The sequence below is a fragment of the Anomaloglossus baeobatrachus genome, chromosome 9 (assembly GCF_048569485.1).
Source record: "Anomaloglossus baeobatrachus isolate aAnoBae1 chromosome 9, aAnoBae1.hap1, whole genome shotgun sequence".
Lineage (NCBI taxonomy): Eukaryota > Metazoa > Chordata > Amphibia > Anura > Aromobatidae > Anomaloglossus > Anomaloglossus baeobatrachus.
In genome coordinates this window covers 165674348-165689638 of record NC_134361.1, presented here as the reverse complement: position 1 = coordinate 165689638, position 15291 = coordinate 165674348, and the positions used below count along the sequence as shown (strand labels likewise).

Below are 15291 nucleotides of genomic sequence, written 5' to 3'. Positions count from 1 at the left end.
CCAGCCGGATTTCATCAAGGTTCTTGGAGTCTGGTTCGGGAAGGAAGGAGCAGCCCTCAAGTCCTGGGAGGAACGCTTGACCAAGATCACCCAACGGATCGGTCTGTGGAGCCTCAGACGCCTCACCTGTGAGGGCAAAGCACTGGTCCTGCGTAACGAGGTACTGCCCGTGCTGCAGTACACGGCCCAGGCCTGGCCCCCCCTTGCCACCGTGTGCAGGGCCATTACCAGGACGGTGTTTCGTTTTGTCTGGGGATCCAAGATGGACAGAGTAAAGCGGAGCATCATGTACAAGGATCCTCGCAAGGGTGGGAAGGGCGTACCCGATATCCCCACCCTCCTGCGATCCTCCTTCGTATGTGACTGCGTTCGCCGAACTCTGCGAGTCAAGAGAGGTTCCGCGGGTGGGTCCATGTCTCGCTTCTTCCTGCTCCCCCTTTGGAGACGGTTAGGCTGGGACAAGTGGGACAGCTCCTTCCCCTACAACTGGACGGCGCCATGGTTCTACGGAGACGTGGTTCGGTTTGTGAGGGAACACCAACTGGAGGGACTCAAGCCTGATTTGTGGAAGCCAAAGACTATCCACAAACTCATCAGAGCCAAGGACGAAATGGAGAACATTCCAGGACTTCATCACGACACACTGGAGACTGTTTGGACAAACGTGTCATCGGCTGGATTGACCAACGGGCACAAGGACTTGTCATGGATGGCGATACAGGGCGGACTGCCCGTCCGGTCATTCATGCACGCCCGGAACCTGTGCAAAACCCGGTACTGCCCAAGGTGCCCCTTCGTGGAGGAAACATCGCTGCACGCCTTTTGGGACTGCCGTTTCGCACAGCGCCTGTTGGTTGCCCTGGAGGATGACCTGAGGAACTCCGTCCCCAGAGGGAGCCTATCGTACCATTCCGTACTTTATGGACTCTTCCCTGGGACTCACACCGTTGGAGCCATCCAGGAGGCTTGGCGCCTTATGAACTGCTTTAAGGACGCTATTTGGGTCGCCAGGAACCGGCTCATCTTGAAGAGGGAGAGGATGTCTATCCAGGATTGCCGCAGGCTGATCCACAGCCTGCTCAGAGACTATTCCATCATGGACAGTCCGGACGACAGCGCCGAGGAGGAGGTTTAGACCTCTTCCATGCCCCCTCCCTCCTTTTCCCGTTATGTGCGTCTTTCAATAAAGCTTCGGGCCTGTGATTTCCCCACCCTATCCCCCTTTTCCCCTACCCCCATCCCCCAATCGCCGGTTCGTCGTTATTTATTGTCTAACTTTTTCTTTCAGCTTGAGTGTTATGGATAAGCATAGGAGCGTGATGTATAGTTTAGTGCGTCGTACTCTATGGCTATGTAAGAAGGATTGTATATTTCTGTGTGTACGGGGCTGCGGCACTGTACACGGTTTGTTACCTTTTTGTGAGTAGTGCATGATAATAAAGATGCTGTTAAATCAAAAATCTGTTCTTATCAGTTTAATATCTGATACGTCCCCTATCTGGGGACCATATATTAAATGGATTTTTAGAACAGGGAGATGGAAAAAGAGCTTGCTCTGTCCACTCCACGCATTGACCTGGTATTGCAGTACCTCCAGGAACGGTGCACCCCTTCTTAACCCAGTTTCCAAAAGCAGAACTCAATTCACCTGATTCATATTAGCCCGGTTTAATGAATTGGAAGAAAGCATACGTCTTCATATGCACCTCAATTTGGCCCATTCACTTTTCACACTTCCTCCTTTTGTTTTTTATCTTTCACACTTTTGACTTTCTTTATTCATCCAAATAGCAAACTCATCACCACTCAACCTGACCAACTCGGCTATGTCCCGTGCTGCAGTTCTCTGTCTTATCTAGATCATTTGCAATTGAATGGAATAGATCCCTTTTGGACAAAGTGGATTCACCTGCTGCTGCAGTGACCACAGGTGTGATAAGATCTAGAATTGGCATCTGGTGCGATCTCTCCGCTTCCACTCCAAAGAAAGTTACCTGTTTATTCCTATCATGCATTGGTTTTTGGGGTTTTCTTTGAGTAATGATGATCTCTTTAGTAGTCTGTTGGCGCCCTCTCCTGGAGGAATAGTTTGCTTGCTCTTGGACATTCTAAAAGAGAGGTCATGATAGACATTGAGCTTCTGAGCTCAATTGGGGACAGTCATGGGTGATGAATGTTTGCAACCTGCTGCAAAGCCTCATACCGCAATATAAGGAACGTCAAATACTAAGAAAGGGCGGCCTATGAAAGAATTACTACTTTCAATAAGTACACTTAAACGGCTAATTGGGAATAGAAAAACTGTAAAAAGCCCTCTGAGAAAGCCCCCCTCTAACCTTTGATAGTAAGTTTTTCTGTAGTCTGCCTGTTGATGTATTTTCCGTTTGAACTGTGCACAACATGAAGAGACGGAACACTGGCGGCTTGTCACAATGCCCCCGCTGACATCACAATAGCGCTGCTGCCTAGAAAACAAGCTGCGCAGCAGAAGTTGTTCTTTGGGTGGGAGGGTGGGCTAGTGTAAGGAGGGGGCAAGCTCTTTTTTTCCCGGGTGGTAGGGGGATGACAGGAGAAGGGATGCGGGTGGTGAGAAGGGTACAGAGGGCAGGGTTTGGGGGCTGGGAAGGAAAGGGAAAAGATTAGGGTTTGGGGATGATGAAAGGGCTTTCTACGGGTAAGGATGGCAAAGGGTGGCAGTGACGGAAAGTCAGGCAACCTGTCCTGTCCGTCTTTTTGTATCGTGAATTGGAAAGACTGCAAGGGGGAGGGGAGTTGCTTGCGCCCTAAAGGAGGAGTTATTCAGATTCATTGCAGTGGGGGGCGGCGGCTGCAAAACGCACCATTCTTCTTGTTTTTGCTCTGCAAAGCAGCCTTTTCAAGGGTTGGCTTGGGTGACAAAATGTCTTCTGTAGGCGTGGGTTTGTCTCCCTCTCGCTCTCTCTCCCTAAGATGTGTCCGGCATAGGCCAGGGTGCCACTCGAGGCCCAAACCAATTCTGGTTATCGCTTCTCGGCCTTTTGGCTAAGATCAAGTGTAGTATCTGTTCTTATCAGTTTAATATCTGATACGTCCCCTATCTGGGGACCATATATTAAATGGATTTTTAGAACAGGGAGATGGAAAAAGAGCTTGCTCTGTCCACTCCATGCATTGACCTGGTATTGCAGTACCTCCAGGAACGGTGCACCCCTTCTTAACCCAGTTTCCAAAAGCAGAACTCAATTCACCTGATTCATATTAGCCCGGTTTAATGAATTGGAAGAAAGCATACGTCTTCATATGCACCTCAATTTGGCCCATTCACTTTTCACACTTCCTCCTTTTGTTTTTTATCTTTCACACTTTTGACTTTCTTTATTCATCCAAATAGCAAACTCATCACCACTCAACCTGACCAACTCGGCTATGTCCCGTGCTGCAGTTCTCTGTCTTATCTAGATCATTTGCAATTGAATGGAATAGATCCCTTTTGGACAAAGTGGATTCACCTGCTGCTGCAGTGACCACAGGTGTGATAAGATCTAGAATTGGCATCTGGTGCGATCTCTCCGCTTCCACTCCAAAGAAAGTTACCTGTTTATTCCTATCATGCATTGGTTTTTGGGGTTTTCTTTGAGTAATGATGATCTCTTTAGTAGTCTGTTGGCGCCCTCTCCTGGAGGAATAGTTTGCTTGCTCTTGGACATTCTAAAAGAGAGGTCATGATAGACATTGAGCTTCTGAGCTCAATTGGGGACAGTCATGGGTGATGAATGTTTGCAACCTGCTGCAAAGCCTCATACCGCAATATAAGGAACGTCAAATACTAAGAAAGGGCGGCCTATGAAAGAATTACTACTTTCAATAAGTACACTTAAACGGCTAATTGGGAATAGAAAAACTGTAAAAAGCCCTCTGAGAAAGCCCCCCTCTAACCTTTGATAGTAAGTTTTTCTGTAGTCTGCCTGTTGATGTATTTTCCGTTTGAACTGTGCACAACATGAAGAGACGGAACACTGGCGGCTTGTCACAATGCCCCCGCTGACATCACAATAGCGCTGCTGCCTAGAAAACAAGCTGCGCAGCAGAAGTTGTTCTTTGGGTGGGAGGGTGGGCTAGTGTAAGGAGGGGGCAAGCTCTTTTTTTCCCGGGTGGTAGGGGGATGACAGGAGAAGGGATGCGGGTGGTGAGAAGGGTACAGAGGGCAGGGTTTGGGGCCTGGGAAGGAAAGGGAAAAGATTAGGGTTTGGGGATGATGAAAGGGCTTTCTACGGGTAAGGATGGCAAAGGGTGGCAGTGACGGAAAGTCAGGCAACCTGTCCTGTCCGTCTTTTTGTATCGTGAATTGGAAAGACTGCAAGGGGGAGGGGAGTTGCTTGCGCCCTAAAGGAGGAGTTATTCAGATTCATTGCAGTGGGGGGCGGCGGCTGCAAAACGCACCATTCTTCTTGTTTTTGCTCTGCAAAGCAGCCTTTTCAAGGGTTGGCTTGGGTGACAAAATGTCTTCTGTAGGCGTGGGTTTGTCTCCCTCTCGCTCTCTCTCCCTAAGATGTGTCCGGCATAGGCCAGGGTGCCACTCGAGGCCCAAACCAATTCTGGTTATCGCTTCTCGGCCTTTTGGCTAAGATCAAGTGTAGTATCTGTGGACGACGTGACCGTCTTCTGCGCGGACCGGCGCTCAGTCGACACCCTCGTCCAGACCTGTGAGACCTTCGGACGGGCTTCGGGAGCCAAAGTCAACTGCGGGAAGTCGGAAGCCATGCTCTTCGGGGACTGGCAGCCGGCCTCTTCCGCCCCCTTCCCTTTCAGCATCCAGCCGGATTTCATCAAGGTTCTTGGAGTCTGGTTCGGGAAGGAAGGAGCAGCCCTCAAGTCCTGGGAGGAACGCTTGACCAAGATCACCCAACGGATCGGTCTGTGGAGCCTCAGACGCCTCACCTGTGAGGGCAAAGCACTGGTCCTGCGTAACGAGGTACTGCCCGTGCTGCAGTACACGGCCCAGGCCTGGCCCCCCCTTGCCACCGTGTGCAGGGCCATTACCAGGACGGTGTTTCGTTTTGTCTGGGGATCCAAGATGGACAGAGTAAAGCGGAGCATCATGTACAAGGATCCTCGCAAGGGTGGGAAGGGCGTACCCGATATCCCCACCCTCCTGCGATCCTCCTTCGTATGTGACTGCGTTCGCCGAACTCTGCGAGTCAAGAGAGGTTCCGCGGGTGGGTCCATGTCTCGCTTCTTCCTGCTCCCCCTTTGGAGACGGTTAGGCTGGGACAAGTGGGACAGCTCCTTCCCCTACAACTGGACGACGCCATGGTTCTACGGAGACGTGGTTCGGTTTGTGAGGGAACACCAACTGGAGGGACTCAAGCCTGATTTGTGGAAGCCAAAGACTATCCACAAACTCATCAGAGCCAAGGACGAAATGGAGAACATTCCAGGACTTCATCACGACACACTGGAGACTGTTTGGACAAACGTGTCATCGGCTGGATTGACCAACGGGCACAAGGACTTGTCATGGATGGCGATACAGGGCGGACTGCCCGTCCGGTCATTCATGCACGCCCGGAACCTGTGCAAAACCCGGTACTGCCCAAGGTGCCCCTTCGTGGAGGAAACATCGCTGCACGCCTTTTGGGACTGCCGTTTTGCACAGCGCCTGTTGGTTGCCCTGGAGGATGACCTGAGGAACTCCGTCCCCAGAGGGAGCCTATCATACCATTCCGTACTTTATGGACTCTTCCCTGGGACTCACACCGTTGGAGCCATCCAGGAGGCTTGGCGCCTTATGAACTGCTTTAAGGACGCTATTTGGGTCGCCAGGAACCGGCTCATCTTGAAGAGGGAGAGGATGTCTATCCAGGATTGCCGCAGGCTGATCCACAGCCTGCTCAGAGACTATTCCATCATGGACAGTCCGGACGACAGCGCCGAGGAGGAGGTTTAAACCTCTTCAATGCCCCCTCCCTCCTTTTCCCGTTATGTGCGTCTTTCAATAAAGCTTCGGGCCTGTGATTTCCCCACCCTATCCCCCTTTTCCCCTACCCCCACCCCCCAATCGCCGGTTCGTCGTTATTTATTGTCTAACTTTTTCTTTCAGCTTGAGTGTTATGGATAGCATAGGAGCGTGATGTATAGTTTAGTGCGTCGTACTCTATGGCTATGTAAGAATGATTGTATATTTCTGTGTGTACGGGGCTGCGGCACTGTACACGGTTTGTTACCTTTTTGTGAGTAGTGCATGATAATAAAGATGCTGTTAAATCAAATCTGTTCTTATCAGTTTAATATCTGATACGTCCCCTATCTGGGGACCATATATTAAATGGATTTTTAGAACAGGGAGATGGAAAAAGAGCTTGCTCTGTCCACTCCACGCATTGACCTGGTATTGCAGTACCTCCAGGAACGGTGCACCCCTTCTTAACCCAGTTTCCAAAAGCAGAACTCAATTCACCTGATTCATATTAGCCCGGTTTAATGAATTGGAAGAAAGCATACGTCTTCATATGCACCTCAATTTGGCCCATTCACTTTTCACACTTCCTCCTTTTGTTTTTTATCTTTCACACTTTTGACTTTCTTTATTCATCCAAATAGCAAACTCATCACCACTCAACCTGACCAACTCGGCTATGTCCCGTGCTGCAGTTCTCTGTCTTATCTAGATCATTTGCAATTGAATGGAATAGATCCCTTTTGGACAAAGTGGATTCACCTGCTGCTGCAGTGACCACAGGTGTGATAAGATCTAGAATTGGCATCTGGTGCGATCTCTCCGCTTCCACTCCAAAGAAAGTTACCTGTTTATTCCTATCATGCATTGGTTTTTGGGGTTTTCTTTGAGTAATGATGATCTCTTTAGTAGTCTGTTGGCGCCCTCTCCTGGAGGAATAGTTTGCTTGCTCTTGGACATTCTAAAAGAGAGGTCATGATAGACATTGAGCTTCTGAGCTCAATTGGGGACAGTCATGGGTGATGAATGTTTGCAACCTGCTGCAAAGCCTCATACCGCAATATAAGGAACGTCAAATACTAAGAAAGGGCGGCCTATGAAAGAATTACTACTTTCAATAAGTACACTTAAACGGCTAATTGGGAATAGAAAAACTGTAAAAAGCCCTCTGAGAAAGCCCCCCTCTAACCTTTGATAGTAAGTTTTTCTGTAGTCTGCCTGTTGATGTATTTTCCGTTTGAACTGTGCACAACATGAAGAGACGGAACACTGGCGGCTTGTCACAATGCCCCCGCTGACATCACAATAGCGCTGCTGCCTAGAAAACAAGCTGCGCAGCAGAAGTTGTTCTTTGGGTGGGAGGGTGGGCTAGTGTAAGGAGGGGGCAAGCTCTTTTTTTCCCGGGTGGTAGGGGGATGACAGGAGAAGGGATGCGGGTGGTGAGAAGGGTACAGAGGGCAGGGTTTGGGGGCTGGGAAGGAAAGGGAAAAGATTAGGGTTTGGGGATGATGAAAGGGCTTTCTACGGGTAAGGATGGCAAAGGGTGGCAGTGACGGAAAGTCAGGCAACCTGTCCTGTCCGTCTTTTTGTATCGTGAATTGGAAAGACTGCAAGGGGGAGGGGAGTTGCTTGCGCCCTAAAGGAGGAGTTATTCAGATTCATTGCAGTGGGGGGCGGCGGCTGCAAAACGCACCATTCTTCTTGTTTTTGCTCTGCAAAGCAGCCTTTTCAAGGGTTGGCTTGGGTGACAAAATGTCTTCTGTAGGCGTGGGTTTGTCTCCCTCTCGCTCTCTCTCCCTAAGATGTGTCCGGCATAGGCCAGGGTGCCACTCGAGGCCCAAACCAATTCTGGTTATCGCTTCTCGGCCTTTTGGCTAAGATCAAGTGTAGTATCTGTTCTTATCAGTTTAATATCTGATACGTCCCCTATCTGGGGACCATATATTAAATGGATTTTTAGAACAGGGAGATGGAAAAAGAGCTTGCTCTGTCCACTCCACGCATTGACCTGGTATTGCAGTACCTCCAGGACCGGTGCACCCCTTCTTAACCCAGTTTCCAAAAGCAGAACTCAATTCACCTGATTCATATTAGCCCGGTTTAATGAATTGGAAGAAAGCATACGTCTTCATATGCACCTCAATTTGGCCCATTCACTTTTCACACTTCCTCCTTTTGTTTTTTATCTTTCACACTTTTGACTTTCTTTATTCATCCAAATAGCAAACTCATCACCACTCAACCTGACCAACTCGGCTATGTCCCGTGCTGCAGTTCTCTGTCTTATCTAGATCATTTGCAATTGAATGGAATAGATCCCTTTTGGACAAAGTGGATTCACCTGCTGCTGCAGTGACCACAGGTGTGATAAGATCTAGAATTGGCATCTGGTGCGATCTCTCCGCTTCCACTCCAAAGAAAGTTACCTGTTTATTCCTATCATGCATTGGTTTTTGGGGTTTTCTTTGAGTAATGATGATCTCTTTAGTAGTCTGTTGGCGCCCTCTCCTGGAGGAATAGTTTGCTTGCTCTTGGACATTCTAAAAGAGAGGTCATGATAGACATTGAGCTTCTGAGCTCAATTGGGGACAGTCATGGGTGATGAATGTTTGCAACCTGCTGCAAAGCCTCATACCGCAATATAAGGAACGTCAAATACTAAGAAAGGGCGGCCTATGAAAGAATTACTACTTTCAATAAGTACACTTAAACGGCTAATTGGGAATAGAAAAACTGTAAAAAGCCCTCTGAGAAAGCCCCCCTCTAACCTTTGATAGTAAGTTTTTCTGTAGTCTGCCTGTTGATGTATTTTCCGTTTGAACTGTGCACAACATGAAGAGACGGAACACTGGCGGCTTGTCACAATGCCCCCGCTGACATCACAATAGCGCTGCTGCCTAGAAAACAAGCTGCGCAGCAGAAGTTGTTCTTTGGGTGGGAGGGTGGGCTAGTGTAAGGAGGGGGCAAGCTCTTTTTTTCCCGGGTGGTAGGGGGATGACAGGAGAAGGGATGCGGGTGGTGAGAAGGGTACAGAGGGCAGGGTTTGGGGGCTGGGAAGGAAAGGGAAAAGATTAGGGTTTGGGGATGATGAAAGGGCTTTCTACGGGTAAGGATGGCAAAGGGTGGCAGTGACGGAAAGTCAGGCAACCTGTCCTGTCCGTCTTTTTGTATCGTGAATTGGAAAGACTGCAAGGGGGAGGGGAGTTGCTTGCGCCCTAAAGGAGGAGTTATTCAGATTCATTGCAGTGGGGGGCGGCGGCTGCAAAACGCACCATTCTTCTTGTTTTTGCTCTGCAAAGCAGCCTTTTCAAGGGTTGGCTTGGGTGACAAAATGTCTTCTGTAGGCGTGGGTTTGTCTCCCTCTCGCTCTCTCTCCCTAAGATGTGTCCGGCATAGGCCAGGGTGCCACTCGAGGCCCAAACCAATTCTGGTTATCGCTTCTCGGCCTTTTGGCTAAGATCAAGTGTAGTATCTGTTCTTATCAGTTTAATATCTGATACGTCCCCTATCTGGGGACCATATATTAAATGGATTTTTAGAACAGGGAGATGGAAAAAGAGCTTGCTCTGTCCACTCCACGCATTGACCTGGTATTGCAGTACCTCCAGGACCGGTGCACCCCTTCTTAACCCAGTTTCCAAAAGCAGAACTCAATTCACCTGATTCATATTAGCCCGGTTTAATGAATTGGAAGAAAGCATACGTCTTCATATGCACCTCAATTTGGCCCATTCACTTTTCACACTTCCTCCTTTTGTTTTTTATCTTTCACACTTTTGACTTTCTTTATTCATCCAAATAGCAAACTCATCACCACTCAACCTGACCAACTCGGCTATGTCCCGTGCTGCAGTTCTCTGTCTTATCTAGATCATTTGCAATTGAATGGAATAGATCCCTTTTGGACAAAGTGGATTCACCTGCTGCTGCAGTGACCACAGGTGTGATAAGATCTAGAATTGGCATCTGGTGCGATCTCTCCGCTTCCACTCCAAAGAAAGTTACCTGTTTATTCCTATCATGCATTGGTTTTTGGGGTTTTCTTTGAGTAATGATGATCTCTTTAGTAGTCTGTTGGCGCCCTCTCCTGGAGGAATAGTTTGCTTGCTCTTGGACATTCTAAAAGAGAGGTCATGATAGACATTGAGCTTCTGAGCTCAATTGGGGACAGTCATGGGTGATGAATGTTTGCAACCTGCTGCAAAGCCTCATACCGCAATATAAGGAACGTCAAATACTAAGAAAGGGCGGCCTATGAAAGAATTACTACTTTCAATAAGTACACTTAAACGGCTAATTGGGAATAGAAAAACTGTAAAAAGCCCTCTGAGAAAGCCCCCCTCTAACCTTTGATAGTAAGTTTTTCTGTAGTCTGCCTGTTGATGTATTTTCCGTTTGAACTGTGCACAACATGAAGAGACGGAACACTGGCGGCTTGTCACAATGCCCCCGCTGACATCACAATAGCGCTGCTGCCTAGAAAACAAGCTGCGCAGCAGAAGTTGTTCTTTGGGTGGGAGGGTGGGCTAGTGTAAGGAGGGGGCAAGCTCTTTTTTTCCCGGGTGGTAGGGGGATGACAGGAGAAGGGATGCGGGTGGTGAGAAGGGTACAGAGGGCAGGGTTTGGGGGCTGGGAAGGAAAGGGAAAAGATTAGGGTTTGGGGATGATGAAAGGGCTTTCTACGGGTAAGGATGGCAAAGGGTGGCAGTGACGGAAAGTCAGGCAACCTGTCCTGTCCGTCTTTTTGTATCGTGAATTGGAAAGACTGCAAGGGGGAGGGGAGTTGCTTGCGCCCTAAAGGAGGAGTTATTCAGATTCATTGCAGTGGGGGGCGGCGGCTGCAAAACGCACCATTCTTCTTGTTTTTGCTCTGCAAAGCAGCCTTTTCAAGGGTTGGCTTGGGTGACAAAATGTCTTCTGTAGGCGTGGGTTTGTCTCCCTCTCGCTCTCTCTCCCTAAGATGTGTCCGGCATAGGCCAGGGTGCCACTCGAGGCCCAAACCAATTCTGGTTATCGCTTCTCGGCCTTTTGGCTAAGATCAAGTGTAGTATCTGTTCTTATCAGTTTAATATCTGATACGTCCCCTATCTGGGGACCATATATTAAATGGATTTTTAGAACAGGGAGATGGAAAAAGAGCTTGCTCTGTCCACTCCACGCATTGACCTGGTATTGCAGTACCTCCAGGACCGGTGCACCCCTTCTTAACCCAGTTTCCAAAAGCAGAACTCAATTCACCTGATTCATATTAGCCCGGTTTAATGAATTGGAAGAAAGCATACGTCTTCATATGCACCTCAATTTGGCCCATTCACTTTTCACACTTCCTCCTTTTGTTTTTTATCTTTCACACTTTTGACTTTCTTTATTCATCCAAATAGCAAACTCATCACCACTCAACCTGACCAACTCGGCTATGTCCCGTGCTGCAGTTCTCTGTCTTATCTAGATCATTTGCAATTGAATGGAATAGATCCCTTTTGGACAAAGTGGATTCACCTGCTGCTGCAGTGACCACAGGTGTGATAAGATCTAGAATTGGCATCTGGTGCGATCTCTCCGCTTCCACTCCAAAGAAAGTTACCTGTTTATTCCTATCATGCATTGGTTTTTGGGGTTTTCTTTGAGTAATGATGATCTCTTTAGTAGTCTGTTGGCGCCCTCTCCTGGAGGAATAGTTTGCTTGCTCTTGGACATTCTAAAAGAGAGGTCATGATAGACATTGAGCTTCTGAGCTCAATTGGGGACAGTCATGGGTGATGAATGTTTGCAACCTGCTGCAAAGCCTCATACCGCAATATAAGGAACGTCAAATACTAAGAAAGGGCGGCCTATGAAAGAATTACTACTTTCAATAAGTACACTTAAACGGCTAATTGGGAATAGAAAAACTGTAAAAAGCCCTCTGAGAAAGCCCCCCTCTAACCTTTGATAGTAAGTTTTTCTGTAGTCTGCCTGTTGATGTATTTTCCGTTTGAACTGTGCACAACATGAAGAGACGGAACACTGGCGGCTTGTCACAATGCCCCCGCTGACATCACAATAGCGCTGCTGCCTAGAAAACAAGCTGCGCAGCAGAAGTTGTTCTTTGGGTGGGAGGGTGGGCTAGTGTAAGGAGGGGGCAAGCTCTTTTTTTCCCGGGTGGTAGGGGGATGACAGGAGAAGGGATGCGGGTGGTGAGAAGGGTACAGAGGGCAGGGTTTGGGGGCTGGGAAGGAAAGGGAAAAGATTAGGGTTTGGGGATGATGAAAGGGCTTTCTACGGGTAAGGATGGCAAAGGGTGGCAGTGACGGAAAGTCAGGCAACCTGTCCTGTCCGTCTTTTTGTATCGTGAATTGGAAAGACTGCAAGGGGGAGGGGAGTTGCTTGCGCCCTAAAGGAGGAGTTATTCAGATTCATTGCAGTGGGGGGCGGCGGCTGCAAAACGCACCATTCTTCTTGTTTTTGCTCTGCAAAGCAGCCTTTTCAAGGGTTGGCTTGGGTGACAAAATGTCTTCTGTAGGCGTGGGTTTGTCTCCCTCTCGCTCTCTCTCCCTAAGATGTGTCCGGCATAGGCCAGGGTGCCACTCGAGGCCCAAACCAATTCTGGTTATCGCTTCTCGGCCTTTTGGCTAAGATCAAGTGTAGTATCTGTTCTTATCAGTTTAATATCTGATACGTCCCCTATCTGGGGACCATATATTAAATGGATTTTTAGAACAGGGAGATGGAAAAAGAGCTTGCTCTGTCCACTCCACGCATTGACCTGGTATTGCAGTACCTCCAGGACCGGTGCACCCCTTCTTAACCCAGTTTCCAAAAGCAGAACTCAATTCACCTGATTCATATTAGCCCGGTTTAATGAATTGGAAGAAAGCATACGTCTTCATATGCACCTCAATTTGGCCCATTCACTTTTCACACTTCCTCCTTTTGTTTTTTATCTTTCACACTTTTGACTTTCTTTATTCATCCAAATAGCAAACTCATCACCACTCAACCTGACCAACTCGGCTATGTCCCGTGCTGCAGTTCTCTGTCTTATCTAGATCATTTGCAATTGAATGGAATAGATCCCTTTTGGACAAAGTGGATTCACCTGCTGCTGCAGTGACCACAGGTGTGATAAGATCTAGAATTGGCATCTGGTGCGATCTCTCCGCTTCCACTCCAAAGAAAGTTACCTGTTTATTCCTATCATGCATTGGTTTTTGGGGTTTTCTTTGAGTAATGATGATCTCTTTAGTAGTCTGTTGGCGCCCTCTCCTGGAGGAATAGTTTGCTTGCTCTTGGACATTCTAAAAGAGAGGTCATGATAGACATTGAGCTTCTGAGCTCAATTGGGGACAGTCATGGGTGATGAATGTTTGCAACCTGCTGCAAAGCCTCATACCGCAATATAAGGAACGTCAAATACTAAGAAAGGGCGGCCTATGAAAGAATTACTACTTTCAATAAGTACACTTAAACGGCTAATTGGGAATAGAAAAACTGTAAAAAGCCCTCTGAGAAAGCACCCCTCTAACCTTTGATAGTAAGTTTTTCTGTAGTCTGCCTGTTGATGTATTTTCCGTTTGAACTGTGCACAACATGAAGAGACGGAACACTGGCGGCTTGTCACAATGCCCCCGCTGACATCACAATAGCGCTGCTGCCTAGAAAACAAGCTGCGCAGCAGAAGTTGTTCTTTGGGTGGGAGGGTGGGCTAGTGTAAGGAGGGGGCAAGCTCTTTTTTTCCCGGGTGGTAGGGGGATGACAGGAGAAGGGATGCGGGTGGTGAGAAGGGTACAGAGGGCAGGGTTTGGGGGCTGGGAAGGAAAGGGAAAAGATTAGGGTTTGGGGATGATGAAAGGGCTTTCTACGGGTAAGGATGGCAAAGGGTGGCAGTGACGGAAAGTCAGGCAACCTGTCCTGTCCGTCTTTTTGTATCGTGAATTGGAAAGACTGCAAGGGGGAGGGGAGTTGCTTGCGCCCTAAAGGAGGAGTTATTCAGATTCATTGCAGTGGGGGGCGGCGGCTGCAAAACGCACCATTCTTCTTGTTTTTGCTCTGCAAAGCAGCCTTTTCAAGGTTTGGCTTGGGTGACAAAATGTCTTCTGTAGGCGTGGGTTTGTCTCCCTCTCGCTCTCTCTCCCTAAGATGTGTCCGGCATAGGCCAGGGTGCCACTCGAGGCCCAAACCAATTCTGGTTATCGCTTCTCGGCCTTTTGGCTAAGATCAAGTGTAGTATCTGTTCTTATCAGTTTAATATCTGATACGTCCCCTATCTGGGGACCATATATTAAATGGATTTTTAGAACAGGGAGATGGAAAAAGAGCTTGCTCTGTCCACTCCACGCATTGACCTGGTATTGCAGTACCTCCAGGACCGGTGCACCCCTTCTTAACCCAGTTTCCAAAAGCAGAACTCAATTCACCTGATTCATATTAGCCCGGTTTAATGAATTGGAAGAAAGCATACGTCTTCATATGCACCTCAATTTGGCCCATTCACTTTTCACACTTCCTCCTTTTGTTTTTTATCTTTCACACTTTTGACTTTCTTTATTCATCCAAATAGCAAACTCATCACCACTCAACCTGACCAACTCGGCTATGTCCCGTGCTGCAGTTCTCTGTCTTATCTAGATCATTTGCAATTGAATGGAATAGATCCCTTTTGGACAAAGTGGATTCACCTGCTGCTGCAGTGACCACAGGTGTGATAAGATCTAGAATTGGCATCTGGTGCGATCTCTCCGCTTCCACTCCAAAGAAAGTTACCTGTTTATTCCTATCATGCATTGGTTTTTGGGGTTTTCTTTGAGTAATGATGATCTCTTTAGTAGTCTGTTGGCGCCCTCTCCTGGAGGAATAGTTTGCTTGCTCTTGGACATTCTAAAAGAGAGGTCATGATAGACATTGAGCTTCTGAGCTCAATTGGGGACAGTCATGGGTGATGAATGTTTGCAACCTGCTGCAAAGCCTCATACCGCAATATAAGGAACGTCAAATACTAAGAAAGGGCGGCCTATGAAAGAATTACTACTTTCAATAAGTACACTTAAACGGCTAATTGGGAATAGAAAAACTGTAAAAAGCCCTCTGAGAAAGCCCCCCTCTAACCTTTGATAGTAAGTTTTTCTGTAGTCTGCCTGTTGATGTATTTTCCGTTTGAACTGTGCACAACATGAAGAGACGGAACACTGGCGGCTTGTCACAATGCCCCCGCTGACATCACAATAGCGCTGCTGCCTAGAAAACAAGCTGCGCAGCAGAAGTTGTTCTTTGGGTGGGAGGGTGGGCTAGTGTAAGGAGGGGGCAAGCTCTTTTTTTCCCGGGTGGTAGGGGGATGACAGGAGAAGGGATGCGGGTGGTGAGAAGAGTACAGAGGGCAG

At 48.1% G+C, this 15291-nt stretch overlaps 6 non-coding genes and 3 pseudogenes across 6 annotated transcripts; all 9 read left to right on the top strand.

The window, feature by feature from the left end:
• The first annotated feature begins 1409 nt into the window (after positions 1-1409).
• Positions 1410-1613, top strand: LOC142253000 (U2 spliceosomal RNA; annotated as a pseudogene).
• A 1388-nt stretch (positions 1614-3001) lies between these two features.
• LOC142252440 (U2 spliceosomal RNA) lies at positions 3002-3192 on the top strand. The gene has a single exon (XR_012725817.1). It is a non-coding gene; the product is annotated as a U2 spliceosomal RNA (small nuclear RNA).
• Positions 3193-4580: 1388 nt separating this feature from the next.
• Positions 4581-4671, top strand: LOC142253620 (U2 spliceosomal RNA; annotated as a pseudogene).
• Positions 4672-6199: 1528 nt separating this feature from the next.
• Positions 6200-6401, top strand: LOC142253004 (U2 spliceosomal RNA; annotated as a pseudogene).
• A 1388-nt stretch (positions 6402-7789) lies between these two features.
• LOC142252758 (U2 spliceosomal RNA) lies at positions 7790-7980 on the top strand. The gene has a single exon (XR_012726125.1). It is a non-coding gene; the product is annotated as a U2 spliceosomal RNA (small nuclear RNA).
• A 1388-nt stretch (positions 7981-9368) lies between these two features.
• On the top strand, positions 9369-9559 carry LOC142252757 (U2 spliceosomal RNA). The gene has a single exon (XR_012726124.1). It is a non-coding gene; the product is annotated as a U2 spliceosomal RNA (small nuclear RNA).
• A 1388-nt stretch (positions 9560-10947) lies between these two features.
• Positions 10948-11138, top strand: LOC142252756 (U2 spliceosomal RNA). Its single transcript, XR_012726123.1, has one exon. It is a non-coding gene; the product is annotated as a U2 spliceosomal RNA (small nuclear RNA).
• Positions 11139-12526: 1388 nt separating this feature from the next.
• Positions 12527-12717, top strand: LOC142252755 (U2 spliceosomal RNA). Its single transcript, XR_012726122.1, has one exon. It is a non-coding gene; the product is annotated as a U2 spliceosomal RNA (small nuclear RNA).
• Positions 12718-14105: 1388 nt separating this feature from the next.
• LOC142252754 (U2 spliceosomal RNA) lies at positions 14106-14296 on the top strand. The gene has a single exon (XR_012726121.1). It is a non-coding gene; the product is annotated as a U2 spliceosomal RNA (small nuclear RNA).
• Positions 14297-15291: the final 995 nt, after the last annotated feature.